This window comes from Tachypleus tridentatus, chromosome 7 (assembly GCF_004210375.1).
Source record: "Tachypleus tridentatus isolate NWPU-2018 chromosome 7, ASM421037v1, whole genome shotgun sequence".
In the NCBI taxonomy this organism is placed as follows: Eukaryota; Metazoa; Arthropoda; class Merostomata; order Xiphosura; family Limulidae; genus Tachypleus; species Tachypleus tridentatus.
Window position 1 is genome coordinate 183,572,757 of NC_134831.1, and position 15,487 is coordinate 183,588,243.

General features: G+C 36.9%; 1 long non-coding RNA gene across 1 annotated transcript; it reads left to right on the top strand.

The window, feature by feature from the left end:
* Positions 1-16: 16 nt before the first annotated feature.
* On the top strand, positions 17-15,191 carry LOC143257443 (uncharacterized). The gene is made up of 2 exons (XR_013031854.1): positions 17-2,014; positions 13,794-15,191. It is a non-coding gene; the product is annotated as an uncharacterized LOC143257443 (long non-coding RNA).
* The last annotated feature ends 296 nt before the right edge of the window (positions 15,192-15,487 follow it).

Below are 15,487 nucleotides of genomic sequence, written 5' to 3' on the forward strand. Positions count from 1 at the left end.
TAATTTCTTGCTGGATTGCAACGTAAAGCAAATTTTCATACTGTGTGTTTTAATTAAGCTTTTTCATTTATGGAAATATATTAAACTTTTATACGAATTCAGACTAAAATATTATTTTGTAATAGTGCCACATTTACTGTTATTTCTGAAGTTTGTTCTTTGAAAGCAAAAAATAAATATATTTTTCAACCTTCCGTAAATGAAAACAAGTGGGAATCGTCAATATCCGCGGTACTTGAAATTCTCTTTGGCGGAATTAGGGTAAATTAATCTGAAACACACACACATACACACTCGTAGTAACTATATTTTCGTACACCAGCAACGTCAGGCACGAAACACACGCCTACACAATTCTTTTCAACTACTCGTCAGCCCACCCTTAAACTGATTTTTTTTTTTTTTTTAGGAAGGGGTAAAGTAAATTAATTTATGAGACCTTGGCGTAGTGAAATACACCAGCCACAGAAGGGTTTGACCTCCTGAGTCTAAAACTGTAATTAGATCTCAAATCGGTCAAGAGATGACAAGCCATGAGCTATACGTTTGTACTTTAAAAAGAAACAAGTCGGAGCTATTCTGTGAGCCGCTGTACGAGCGTCGAAAATCACAGTTAGAGGCTGATTGCGTAATCGCTTTAAAGTAAAGTATAATCCAGGGAAGCACGTGGATTGGAGGGGGGTCTTAAAATGTTCACAGTATGAGAACTGATGATAATATTGGTCAAATACACAATAGTTAAGACTGTTGGAAGTGGGAAAACTAAAGCAACTGTGATCTAGGTAAAGGTACTAGTTGGATGAAAAGGGTTATATTGATGTAAAAATAAATCCCAAATGAAGATCTGGTCATTTTAATAAAAATAGTAGTAGAAGGCCAAGGTTATTGAAAGTAGGAAAAACCGGAAACAGTGCCATCCAAGTGAACATGCTAATTGGATAGAGACGATTTGCGTAGAAACACGTGGTGAGTAACGTGTGAAGCGAGTGAGTGTAAAATTGAGCTTTTACACGCTGTGTGAATTGTGGTAAAGGTGAAGATGTGTATGGTGTGAAGAACTAATTTGCCAAACAAATTTTGATTTAGGGCAGTGGCTCCTACCCTTTTCACCACCAAGGACCCTCCGACGGACCACATGTTTTTTAAAGATCCCTCTACCCAATAATTTTTATTAACTAATAATTATCTCGGTTTAACTAATTTTCTCACTTACTTAGAGAGTCCTCAATTTTTTTACGCGTCATTATTTAAAAATCATAACTCACGGGTCCCCAGGGGTTACTGGACCTTAAGTTGAAAACCACTGATTTAGGACTGCTATGAAATCCATACCTACTAGCCTAGGGCCACAGTGAGGTTCTGTTTGTATGGCCACGTGTAAAATTTAATTACATAAATTCTGCCTGCTGTTTATTATTTGAGTTTCTTAACTATCTAGTATCACTGTGAGATTACACAAACGTGCAAATTTAAACTTCGTAAAAGTTTTTTTGGATTTTAATAACGGATTTTCTGTAATAAAACTCTTAGTTTAATTACATTTACAACAAATTCGCCACAAATATAACGGAATACGTTTGAGTCATTTACACATTCTTTTGTTGCCATAGCGACGAATAAATAATATTAAAAACAAACGATGTCGAAGTGCACGCATAAACAAGTACCATCCAGAAACGACACTCGTGTGGCCTGTTAACTGTTTATATCCTAGCGATGTGTTTTCCATGGGTTCTAGAACGATCGATAAAACTCTCAAGATACGATTGGACTAGACTCTAGAGAAATCTATAGCCAGTCGTTGTCAGCATTTTAGGCATAACAAAATATGACCCGATTTCAATGAAAATGATTCATTTATGTAAACGTACAGATGGCGTTTTGTGAAAAATTTGTACATCAAAAAGAAAAATGGATGTTATTTTCGGAGTCCAGGGATTACTTAAAAAATGTAAAAATTCAAGAAAGTAAAACCATCGCAAGCCTGTGTTATTTATGACTGGCTAATCGATAGGTAAGCGCCTCCCTTCCTCACCCTAGTGTATCATCGGTAATTCTCGAACAGATGTCTGGTGGGACCCGTTTCCCTCCAAGTAGCAATCCCTAATTTAACAGTAAAAGACAAGAAGAACAGTTGATATTTAAATCACCCACTGCAAACTCTTGAACTGGGTCTTTTTCGTTAGGGTTTTAACCGTTATTTTTTAATACGAACTTTTTATAATAAGTGATGAAACAGCTACGTTTGGAAGAAATGACCGGAACTGCCTACGCGGAACGCTTCGCTTTTTTGTGGGTATTTGGGTATGTTAATTTTTGAATACACAGGAGGGTCAGGTGCACAGGACCTCTTCCTCCATCCCTAACTTTCGTGTCGGCTACTAGTTATCATTTGTTGCTGTGTAAACTTTGGGCCAGAGTATCCCACAGTACTCAGGGCAATGTCCATGTATTGTCTTGATTTGCCCTTTTTTTTCCCATAATTATAATATTTTTTTATTTCTATTTCATTTTTATCTTTTTTCAATATTTCTATTATAATAATAATAAAATAAAAGAAAGGAAAGAAGAAAGAAAAAATAATAATAATAAAATACAACTAGTTTTAAGTGTCTAGTGCGTGGTGATCAGCTTGATCTATATTTAAATATATATTTATAGGAAAGAGGTACTTAGGACTATATTCATCATGTAATTAGCATCTGTCGAGATTACACAATAAATCATTTTTATGCCAATTCTTATTAAAATAATTTAGTGCATTATACAAGAGTCTTTCAGATATTGTCTCTGTGTTTACATACTTGTACATGAATGTGGATTAAGTGCTACGTGGTACTTTATAGGCTGAAGTTAAAATTGAATTTTGTATTTTTTTGTAGTTTCTGTAATTGTTTTTGTGTTGTGTTTATCCAGGCTGGAGATGTGTATTCTATTGTAGGTCTGATGTATGTTTTGTAGATTTTTATAATATTATCAGGTGATATTCCTTGATTTTTACCTGAAAGACTTATTGCATAATTTGCTCTTTTCCAGATTCATATCAGGATATTGTTTGTATGCTGTATCCACGTTGATTTGGTATCATAAGTTAATCCTAGACATTTTGCAAAAGTAGCAGTCAGTAAAAGTGATCCATTCATGTGTAACTTGGGTGGATCTTTTTTTCAGTTTATTCAATCTGCTGAATAATTTTACTTGGGTGTTTTCGGAATATTTAATTTTATTCTCTATTTCTGGCAGTATTTTTCTATATTATTCAGGACTGGCTGGAGGTTTATTGCTGCTATTGAAGGAGTAGGGGCACTTTTCCAGACCGCTACATCATCAGCAAATTGTGATGCAAAACATACATTTAGGTCCAACAGTGGCATATTACTCACATGCATGATGAATAAGATAGGGCTAACTACCCCTCCCTGCGGGACTCCTGCCTCGGGTGAAAAGGACTCTGAGTGAGCCCCTGTGGCCTTTTTTTTTCTTAACTTGAAAGAGACGAGCGAGATGTTCCGAATATAGTATTTCATTTGATTAGTTTGAATTAAATAATTGGAAATAATACAATATTTGTTTTTCATCATATACTGTTTTAGTTTGAGGGAGGCATGTTCGAATCCTCGTCACACCAAACATGCTCGCCCTTTCAGCTGTGAGAACGTTATGATATAACGGTCAGTCCTACTATTCGTTGGTAAAAGAGTAGCCCAATAGTTGGCGGTGGGTTGTGATGACTAGCTACCTTCCCTCTAGTCTTACACTGCTAAATTAGGGACGACTAGCACAGATAGCTCTCGTGTAGCTTTACACTAAATTCAAAACAAACTGTTTTAGTCGTTTTAATGAGAGTAAAAAAGTCGTCTCTTAGTAAGAGGGCGCTCAACTCGATGTCTGAACATCGCAAGTTCGAATCCCGTCACGTAACATGCTTACCCTTTCAGACTTGAGGACGTTATAACACTCGGCCAATCCAACTTCTCGTTGGTAAATGAGTAACAAAAGTTGGCAGGAGGTGGTGTTGGGTAGCTCCCTCCTCTAGAATCTATCATTGCTATATTAGGGAAGGGCTAACGCAGACGCCCTTGGGTAATTTTGTTCGAAATTTAACAAACAAAAAATAAATGCTGACTGACCAAACAGTGGAATTTGACCGTTACTCTTATAATGCACCCTGAATATCAAAAAACGAAACACAATTTTTTAGCATTTTTTATTTAGCGATAACAGAACGTATCAAAACCAAATTCTAGATGTATAAATGTCTGAACTGAAATGTTGTTTCGTTGCTGAAGTAAACGTTAAAATTTAAAGTGATTCTTTAACTTTTGTGTTTCTACGTCCTTCAGGAACAGGAGCCACTTGTAATTTTGAAGTTACTTTCAGCGAATACGTATCAGTTTTTATTATACGTTATTGTAACTGAGAAATATGATTAAATTCGCATCAGTGCATTCTTTTAATAGATGAATCCGGCTATATCAGTACGTTCATTATTTGAATGAGTGAATCCATTCTTTTAATTGAAGTTCCCCAAGAAGCGCAACGGTATGTCTTCATACTTGCAACGCTAAAATCCGAGTTTTTAATACCTCTGATGGACAGAGAACAGACAGCCCATTGTGCAGCTTTGTGTTTAACTACAAACAAACACTGTCATCAAAATATCAGTACGATATCTTACCTAAAGGTGATATGTCAGTCTGTATCAGTGTATACTTTATTGTACACGACGTGTCAGTCTGTATCAGTATATACTTTATTGTACATGATGTGTCAATCTGTATCAGTATACAAGTTGTTCTACATGATTTGTCAGTCTGTATCACTATGTAAGTTATTGTGCTTGATGTGTCAGTTTGTACCAGCACATAAATTATTGTGCTTGATGTGTCAGTTTGTACCAGCACATAAATTATTGTGCTTGATATGTCAGTTTGTACCAGCACATAAGTTATTGTGCATGATGTGTCAGTCTGTATCAGTATATTTGTTTTGGAATTTCGCACAAAGCTACTCGAGGGCTATCTGTGCTAGCCGTCCCTAATTTAGCAGTGCAAGACTATAGGGAAGGCAGCTAGTCATCACCACCCACCGCCAACTCTTGGGCTACTCTTTTACTAACGAATAGTGGGATTGACCGTAACATTATACACCCCCACGGCTGAAAGGGCGAGCATGTTTAGCGCGACGCGGGCGCGAACCCGCGACCCTCGGATTATGAGTCGCACGCCTTACGCGCTAGGCCATGCCGGGCCATATCAGTATATAAGTTGGTGTACATGTGTCAGTGTGTATCACTATATAAGTTACTGTACATGTGTCGGTCTGTATCACTATGTAAGTTACTGTACATGTGTCGGTCTGTATCACTATACAAGTTATTGTACATGACGTGTTAGTCTGTATCACTATACAAGTTATTGTACATGACGTGTTAGTCTGTATCACTATACAAGTTATTGTACATATCGTATTAGTCTGTATCACTATACAAGTTATTGGACATGACATGTCAGTGTATCACTATATACGTTATTGTACATGACGTGTTAGTCTGTATCACTATACAAGTTATTGTACATATCGTGTTAGTCTGTATCACTATACAAGTTATTGGACATGACATGTCAGTGTATCACTATATACGTTATTGTACATGACGTGTTAGTCTGTATCAGTAGAGTGTTTCCGAAGGAGATATCCCGGTACGTCACCTTACCTGAAACATTCATTCCATTCGTCAACGGAAATCACGAGAGTGGCGTCAGTTCGTGACAAACACTATCTACGCCTTAGAAATCTCGTGCAGACCCACGCTTCCGCAGTTACTACTGCCTCACACCTGAAGTCGAGTTCTTCCGTCCAACACAATGTAAACACTTTGTCAAACAAGAAGAGACAAAGAAAACAGCTGTAGAAAAGGAAAAAAGTGAAAGCAAAAATTTAAAAAAAAATTAGAAGAATTATTTTGGATGTATGTCAGTTTCCCGGAACTCTTAACTTGTAAATACAGTGGAGCCCCTCACTAACGACTTCAAAAATGCCTCGACAAAAAGGTCGTTAATGAGGGGGAGTCGTTAGTGAGGGGTGGATACCCAATTCGTTACCAAGATTTAAATTATGTACGTTTTTATAATAGGCAGTCGGTCTCTGTTCATTTTAAGGGTATGGAGTATTTAAAAACGAAATAAAAAATGCGGTAATATGTAATGCAAAATATATTTTCACTAGTTCTCACTACTTTACCTTGATTTTATGAGGCTATTAAATGTTTAAACACAAGTCTATTCACCATTCTGTACACAAAAAATGTTCAAATGCAGGTTTAAAATACGATCCTAAAATACATTTCTTAAAAAAATCACTGTAAAATGTTACACGCAAAAGTGTTCAAATACTGACTGGAGGATATACGATCGTAAACTAAAGAAATCACTAATGTTCATGCAGACTTAAAATACGATCATAAAAGACATTTTCTTAAATCACTAATGCTCATGCAGATTTAAAATGCGATGATAAAATACATTTTTATAAAGAAATCACTGTAGAAGAAATGCTACACACGCACAAAAATGATCAAATACAGACTTAAAATACGATAAGAAACTACATTTCCTTAAAGAAATCACTAATTTTTGTTTGTTTTTCTTCGAAAATTGTACAGTTTCAATGTCTTTGCTCACTGCTACCATGCAATCTACAATGTCCATTTTGCCGTGTTTGAGACCAAACTGTAAAAGTATTTTCTGCATATGACATTGCAGTGGCACAGTCAATTGGCTCGAAAGACTCTACAGTTGTGTCGTCACATTCTTCACCATCATCACTCTCGATTTCTTCAGGACACGCGATAATATTGTCAGAAACTGAATCATCACAAACTGGAGTTTCGTTGTCGAAGTTGACATATTCCCCAAGAGTTACACCATTCAAGTCAGGCCTGAAGTCAGGGTCAGATTGGTTTTCTGAAACATTGTCTTCACTTTCGTTTGACACTTCGCCTAAACAGAAGTTAAAGCCGCATTTCAAGAAACACTTTTGAATTGTGGAAGTTTTAACTCGAAGCCAAGCGACGCGTAACCACACAATTGCGTTCAGAAGAGTGATTTTTTTGCACAACTCGGGACCTGTAGCCGTCTGGTCGTTATCCATGTGAAACAAAAGTTGTCTCAAGAATGTTTTGCGATACAGCAGTTTGACGGTCTGTATAACTCCGGCGTCACAAGGCTGTAGCTTAGAAGTTGCATTAGGAGGAAGTAAAACGATTTTTACATTAGATAGAGGGATTGCAACATGGGCAGTGCAGTTGTCGATAAAAAAGCAGAACATTGCGTTTTTTAAGTTTCATTTTGTTGTTAAATTTTTTTGCCCATTCGGTAAATATGAGAATTGTCATCCAGGCTTTTCGGTTGTGATAATAATCTACACCCAATGAATTCATATCAGAATTACGAAAGCAACGCGGCTTAGCGCTATGACCAATAACAAGTGGCCGAACTTTCTCTCCCGACATGCTACAGCAAAGCATTACTGTAACTCTTCCTTTCGAAACTTTTACACCGGATGTCGTTTCTCCCTTCTTGACCATTGATTTCGTTGGAAGTGATCTGTATTGTATCCCAGTCTCATCAGCGTTAAATATGTCATTAGGGGAATAGCCTTCACAGATGGATGGGAGACGATTAGTCCAATCTTCAACTGCTTCTTGAGAAACTTCAGCACTTTCGCCACAGAGAATAGCTGCTTTGATATTATGCCTTTTTACGAATCTATCTAACCATCCATTGCTAGCAGAGAAGCCTTCATTGCCAAGCTGAGACGCCAATATTAATGCTTTTTCTTGAATTAGTTTCCCGGTAATTGGTAGATTCCTGGATCTTGTATTCACAAACCACTGCAACACCTTCTCATCCAACTCGTCGTATAGGCATCTTCTCTTGTTCTGCTTTTTTTCTGGAGTTTCGCCTGTTTCCCACTTTTCAAAATTTTTCTTTCTCTTTAATGATTGTCTGAATTTGGTTTTACCAACTCCAAGATCCGTGGCGATTTTTATTGCAGTTTTCCCTTTGTCGTGTCGTTTAATGACGGAAACTCTCTCTTCTAAGTTAAGCAACTTTCTCTTCGACATTCTGGTGAAACATGAGTCTGTGTTATGAGGAATCTTCATATTATGCACACTAATCCTGTCTGTTAAATAATCCGATTTAGTGTTCCTAATTCATTATGTACTATAGAATAAGCGCACTGAGCGCATTGAGAATAAGATTAATTTACCAATGAAAATTAATCTTCTTTTCGATTCGACGCACTGGAAATAGATTTATTGTTGAAGTAGATTACGTAATACTGTTTAACTACGGGATAATTAAACTCATTTGTAATATGCCATAAATGAGAAGGCAGACCGCTATGTAACTTCACAGAATATGCCACATAATAATGTCACTTAGTCGTTAGTGAGAGGTAAAATAATCAAAATTGTTCAATTTGGTAGGTCGTTAGTCGCGTTTGAGGGAAGTCGTCCACGAGGGGTCAATTTAATGCAAACTGGGTACCGTCAAAATTTTCCGGTCGTATGACAGGGAAGTCGTTAGTAAGGGGGTCGTTAGTGAGGGGCTCCACTGTATAAGAAATTCCGAGAAATGATCTTCAGTTAATATATACTGGATGAACGTAAAAGTACTTTGGTGATGACAAACTACAAAAGTGCTTTTCAGTTTATTGATTAAGATTGCCACATCTTGACCTTGGTCAAGGCAGCATGACTTGTTGGTCACTGGGAGGAAAGGGTTCGTGGATGAACCATAACTTGGAGAGTAGATTGAACTCGTTGTCTATCTTGATTTCAAGCGATGTGTTTGATGTTTCGTATGTTTAATTAATCTTCCTGTTTTTTTAATAGGCATTTATCTTTCCCTCGAGATTCGATTGACCCTCACTTGACCTATAGTTATAACAAGCGGAGTGACGTCTGGTTGTTTCTCCGCTTTCAGTTCGGAGAACACCAAGATTGGGACGGGCAGATTTCATGGTGGCGGCATTTTCTTTCTTCCTTTTTTCTATACCATAAGCATGTACCATTAACACATTCCCTGACAACGATATTATGACAACGTGTGTGTTTACATATCTGTCACCGAAGGAAGGGTGATGGCTTTTTTAGTTCGCGCAGCCGCCGCCTTCAGTCGCCGTACGCGTGGAAACGTGTTGTTGCCAAGTAACCCGACCTACCCAGAACGTGTCCCTCCCTGTCTTTCTCACCGTTACGTGCGTTTCTGGTGCGCATCACTGCAAACCCGATTATGTGTTTGCGAATCATCCTCCTTCTCTTCAGCCGACATGTGACCGTAACATGGTCCACGGTTGTGGGTGATCTAAAAATGACATCAAGTGAAACCTGAAGCAAAGCATTTTTGTGCATACCTCGAAGTTAGGAATCGACGTACAACACTGGTTTGTTTTGAACTTTCAAAATCACGAACTCGAAATGTGATCATAAGTTGCGACTGCGTAATAGATACAAAAGCTATCTAGAGATGGTTTCCTTAATCTTGTAGTCATACGGTGTAATTAAGGAAAGAGAAGTGTTGTTTTCAAAATCAACCGGAGGATATGATGAAATACTTTGAAAAGTTTTATTCTCGATAACAACTGGAAATTTTAGATAAAAAATAAAACATTTTCCAGGGTGTCGTTTTCAGTCTCGACCAGAAAAGAAATTTAAAATAAACAATAACATTTGAAATATTATTGAATACTTTCACGTACGAACAAATACAGTTTTAGAAGAACGTTGTGTCCGGTTTGTTTATTACTAGAAATATATTTCTGTAATGTGGTTAAATTATTTGTCTATTCATTGGTGGTACTCATAATCGGAGGCTGATACGTCATTTTTACATGACAAGTATATCGTTAAATTTTTTTTTTTTTTTTGAAGTTAAACACAAAGCTACGCAAGAGACTCTCTGTGATCTGCCCACGACGGGTGTCGAAACCCAGTTTATAGGGTTGTAAGTCCGTAGACACATCACTGTGCCACTGGATGTCTAAAAATTATGAAATATTTCTGACAAAAAAAAAACAACTAAAGGGCAAGATTTTATAATTCTTAATGGTTTTTCAACTAGCTGAAAGTCACACATTGCCTGGTGGTTAGTGTACTGAACTATGAATCCAAGAGTCCACAGTTCGCACCCCGTTGCTGCCAAAACGCTCGCCGCAGGACCCAGATCTTGTACAATGGTGATAGTGAAATCCAACTGTTTAGTCAGTCAAACAAGAGTAGCCAAGTAGTTGGCGGTGGGTGTTGACTAACTCTCTTTCCCATAATCTATCAGTTCAAAGGGTTAATTAACTATGTGTAGACGCCGCAATGTATAGTAGAACATGACTTTTAATGGTTTGCGCGTCGGGCTGTGAACATGAGGATCCATGGTCTGTGTCTCTTTGTAGCTGTGAGTGCATTATAAGAGTGACGCTGAAATCTCACTATTCAGTTAGAGTTGGCAGTAAATGCTCTTTACTTGATATCTTTCATATAGATTATATTTGAAAATTATGGGCGACTAACGCAGATTTCCCTTGTGTAGTTTTGTGCAAGTACCCTGAACAAATAAATCAACTAACTGAAAAACAGGACTGTCGCATTATTCATCCATTTCAACACCGAGTTCAAATTATTTATCCAAATATTGTACATTTGAATTTAATATCCCGTTAATAAATAATCTGTAATAAACCCAGAAGCACAATAATATTTATTTGGTAATTTGATTCCTTCTCACGTTAAAACAGCCATGTTCATTTAACGTTGCACTGAGAATGTTTCACCTCTGACTCCGAGGCCAGAAACATTAGATCACTGGTGGAGACCTGAACCTTTGACTGACTCGTCTGTGAAGAACATAAGCATTCAAAACTTAACTGTCAGTTCTAGTGTTCTCGACAGAAGTTGTGCTTTGTAACAAACTGCAGGTTTGGAACAGAACAGATTATCTCAACCTTTGACCCTGAATTGGTAAGATGAAACATTTGTATTATAGGTGGTAGGATGGTTCGAAACAAAAGAACCGTCTGTGATAAACTTCAAAACTATTATCTTGATAATAAGTGGGATCAGAAAATACCAGGTAGAGAACAGTACTAGCTGAGCTGGAATATCGGCTTGAGAAATCAACGTAGGTCATTCTAAACCCCATCCTACCAGTTGAGGGTTTTGTTTCTTACTATTTATCCCCGTATAATCACTACGCATTTTTATATTTAATATTTTGGGTCTAGTGTATATAAATAAAACTGGAAAGCGACAGGAGTCTTAAATTAGAATCAATATTCCACGTGTCACGAAAATTAGTTATAAAAAAAACTTCATTCAAACATGACCAGGTGGTTAGGGCGATCAACTCGTAATCTGAGGGTCGCGAGTTCAAATCCCCATCACACCAAACATGCTCGCCCTCTCAGCTGTAGGGGCATCATATTCGTTGGTAAAAGAATAGCCCAAGAGTTGGCGGTGGGTGATATTGACTAGCTGCTCTCGCTTTCGCCTTTCACTGATTAATTAAGGATGGGTAGCGCAAATAGCCTTCAAGCAGCTTTGAGCGAAATTCAAAACAAACAGTGAAAGGTTGTAAGGCTAGTATGGCAGATATGTATGTGTTACTTTTTTCTTTTTCACTTGTTCTAAAGTTTTTGTTTTGAAATATGTTATAAAAAAGTTGCTAATTGTTTACTTGCTGTAAACGGTCGAAATTCACAGTTAACGGTTTTACTTGTTCTGACGGTAAAATGAGAACACTGGTATCATCTGTTGTTGTTCGAGGCTGGGAAACCCAGTGGTAGGCAAGTCGAGCTGTGAATTGAAGGGTCCGAGGTTCGCGACGTAGTGTTTTTGTGAACAGACTTCGCACTTTTAGTCCTGGGGGCGTAATGAAAACATGAGAGTCAATCCCATTATTAGGCTCAAACAATCGAACGAATCCTTTGTGGTGGTGAGTGCTACTAATAGATTGCCTTCCAGCTGGTTAGCCTATGTCTAAATCGTAAGAATATTAAAATTACTGATTTAAATCTAAAACGTGAGCATAAAATGTCATTCAGTTATATAACGTAATCGAAAATATAATACTGCCATGTGCTTGACCGGAAGATGAAATAAAGACAAACGTATGTAGTCAGTATGTGTGTGCGTGCGTGTGTTTGTGCGTAAGCAAGTGTCTGTGTGCTTCTCGAAGAGGTAAAGATTTGAGAGTTAAGATTATAATAACGGAATTTTGTTACTAGGTAAGAGCTTCCTACTTAAAAGGTATTGTTAAAAGATCGTGGCAATGTATTGAATAGTAGTGTTACTAATAGGCTTCCGTATTTAAAAGGAGCTAATGCTGTTGTTTCTGTAGGACTTTAGACAGTAGGTTTGAAAACTGTAATGGACTGTGAAAGCCTGTTGAATGAAACAGAGGTAGGAGAGAACTGGACTAAACAAGTAGTTATTTGCATTAATATAATTCCAGTGGGCAGTTTTTATGAGGTTTTTTTTTAATTTCACGTTTTAGAGTAATGAAGAAAGGAGATAATTCCAATTTTTCTGTACTATAACTGAAAGACCTTTTGAAGTTACAGTTGTTTTATACCATCGTTTATCTAAAAAATGTGTACATTTAATTAAAATAATCAATAAATTTGTAATTGGCAGCATCTTTTATTTTAATTTATTCACAAAAGAAAATGTTAATGAAAAATGCACGAACGACGTTTTGTTTGTTTTCTTCGGAGTTCGATTGTGACATGTAGTGTTAATTCATCATCGCGAGAGCGTTACAGTTTTAAATGGAGCGTGTGCAAATTCTGGTGTTATAACAACAGCCATGTAAATTACTCGTGAAGTTTAACCGTTGCAGACGAGTGGAGTTACTTCAGAACACGTACGGTTGATTTTGAAGTGTTAACCCTAACAATGCAAATGTTTGGTATTCCTTCTGTTAGGTCACTATTTGATCAATTTAATCTGTAATTTGAGTATTTTTAGCTGGCCTTCATGAATATTATAAGTTTGTCGTATTCAAAATTTAAGAATTTATAGAGTATTTAATATCCTTACACTAGTTAGATTAGAGATGTTTGCGTGATAGCCACCATTTCAAGCTATTCGAAGACTTTTTTTTTACTACCATAATTATACATTCTTGGGTGGTTCTTCAAATATGAAAGCCTATAAAAACTAAATGTATTAACTGTGGGATTTTTTATACACTATTTAAAACATGCCACATGCTAAGTTTGATTCGAGGCTGTTCAATGTTCGCGTCTCAGTTCCACAAAAGCTCTCTTTTCATTATGGGACTACAGATACGTTGTAAAAGTGGTGAGTAAATCCGCTTTTCTGTTAGACGATAAATGAAGTGGGGTCTGTTCTCTTGCTATCTTCCGTTTAGTTTGTCAGTTCAAAGTTCGAGAAAGATGTGCAGTGGTAATCCCTCATGCATGTGTCTAAAATTCTAAAACAAAGAATGGTCATTTCGTCTCTCTCCCTCTCCTCTTTTACTATATTAAGTTGCTCTGTGATTCTAACAAAGTGTCTATGTTGTCGCGATCTTATATTGATATCTGTAAGACACTCACACAAAAAAAACTTATAATCCAAATGGAGTTACTATGGTTCTTTCGTATTTCTCAAAGTAAAATTATCATTAGTACCAGAACCTTTTAGTTTCAATAGTTAGGCAGTTGGTTTGAGTTTATGAGAAATTTTAATGAAACGAAGTTTAAACTACGTTTTATTTTTGTTTTCTTAGTTCGTTGCCATTGGACCGTCCACAAAGAGGCGTTACTTCAAGTTGGATTGGTGCCTTCCGCCACTGCAGCTAAGCCTACTCCTGAAGGTTTGACCCAAGCAATCCAATCGTTGCTTATGGTTAAGTTGTGAAAATACAGTGCTGCGTTGGAGTTATGTTGCAGTTTATAACGATTATTTTTTTTTATTGGGTTTCAAACATCTGTCGATTGATCGATGTGTGTGTATATGTGCGAAATGCAAAGATGTAGCTGAAAGATATATGAGATTCTGTTTATGTTTTATGAAATATCTATTATTAATCACTGTTTTTTTAGTTTGAAATAGTGGTTTATATGATGTTTTTATGAAAATGAGAAAGTACAAATCACTTTCTTCATCTCAGCAACGGTGAATTCCTTGTTACAAACTATGTTTAATGTATAGATGTACTCACCATCGCTAACATTTGTGTAATGTGTGACAAAGAGGCGCCATCTAGTGGTTGTTTACTATAGGTTTGTGTTCCGTGTTCTTAAATAGTTGTAAACGTGTTCGTTGTTCAGCGTTCCTTGGTTCTGAATGAAAGGAAATTTTAAAATGGTAAGAAATGTTCACTAGTTCCAACCGCTAAAAATTATAACGTTGAAGAACAACAGTGATGGTTACCAAGTTACATTGTGACCAGCGTAACTCTGATGGATACCACGTTATATTGTGAACAGTTTGCCTATCAGTTTTACACAGGCAGCAGGTTGTAATATCATTGCACAGATAGAACTGTGTTAAGACTTCGATTACAGCAGTGGTTCCCAACCAGGGGGTGAGCACCCCTTGGGGGTGCGAGATAACATTTGTTTTGGCCACCTTCACCTTTATTCTTAAATAAATAATTACTTTTAATTACTATTAAAAAAATTTTAGAGGTGCGGGGCATAAAAAAAGGTTGGGAACTACTGGATTGCAGTAAAATTTATTAAAAACTTTCAAACGTTGAGGATTCGCGGTTTCAAATTTCTGATTTTGTCACTCGTCTGAAACACTGGAACCGATTAGTCATGGTTTGTTTTTCTCCGAATAATCATAATTTTCATAAAATCTTATACTTTCAACAAGTTTCATTACACTGTTTAGTTGTAATAGTTAATAACATTTCACTATTAATTTTCATGGGGGTGCTGCGTGACTTATGAAGTCATATTTACAATTTTTTGAGGAATGTGGATTGTTAGTTTTTGTTAATTTTACAACTTTGTGTCTCTATAAGAAGCGAAAATGTCTTTTCCAGTATGGTAATAAAGTGTGAATACTGAAAATTAGTTTGAGGTTAAACTAGAAATCCATTTTATTCAACATAATATAGGGTTGTAGTTACTCAAGAAATAAGTATATGAAAAATAAAGTTATAATTGACACAGTTATTAAAGGTTTGATTACTCTGACATAGGGACCAACATGGCCAGGTGGTTGAAGGCACTCGACTCGTAATCCGAGGGTCACGGGTTCGAATCCCCGTCACACCAGACATGCTCGTCCTTTCAGTTGTGGAGGCGTTATATGTGACGCTCAATCCCACGATTCGTTGGTAAAAGAGTAACCCAAGTGTTTGTGCGGGAGGGGGGTGATGACTAGCTGCCTTCCCTCTAGTCTTACACTGCTAAATTAGGGACGGCTAGCGCAGATATCCCTCGTGTAGCTATGCGCGAAATTCAAAAC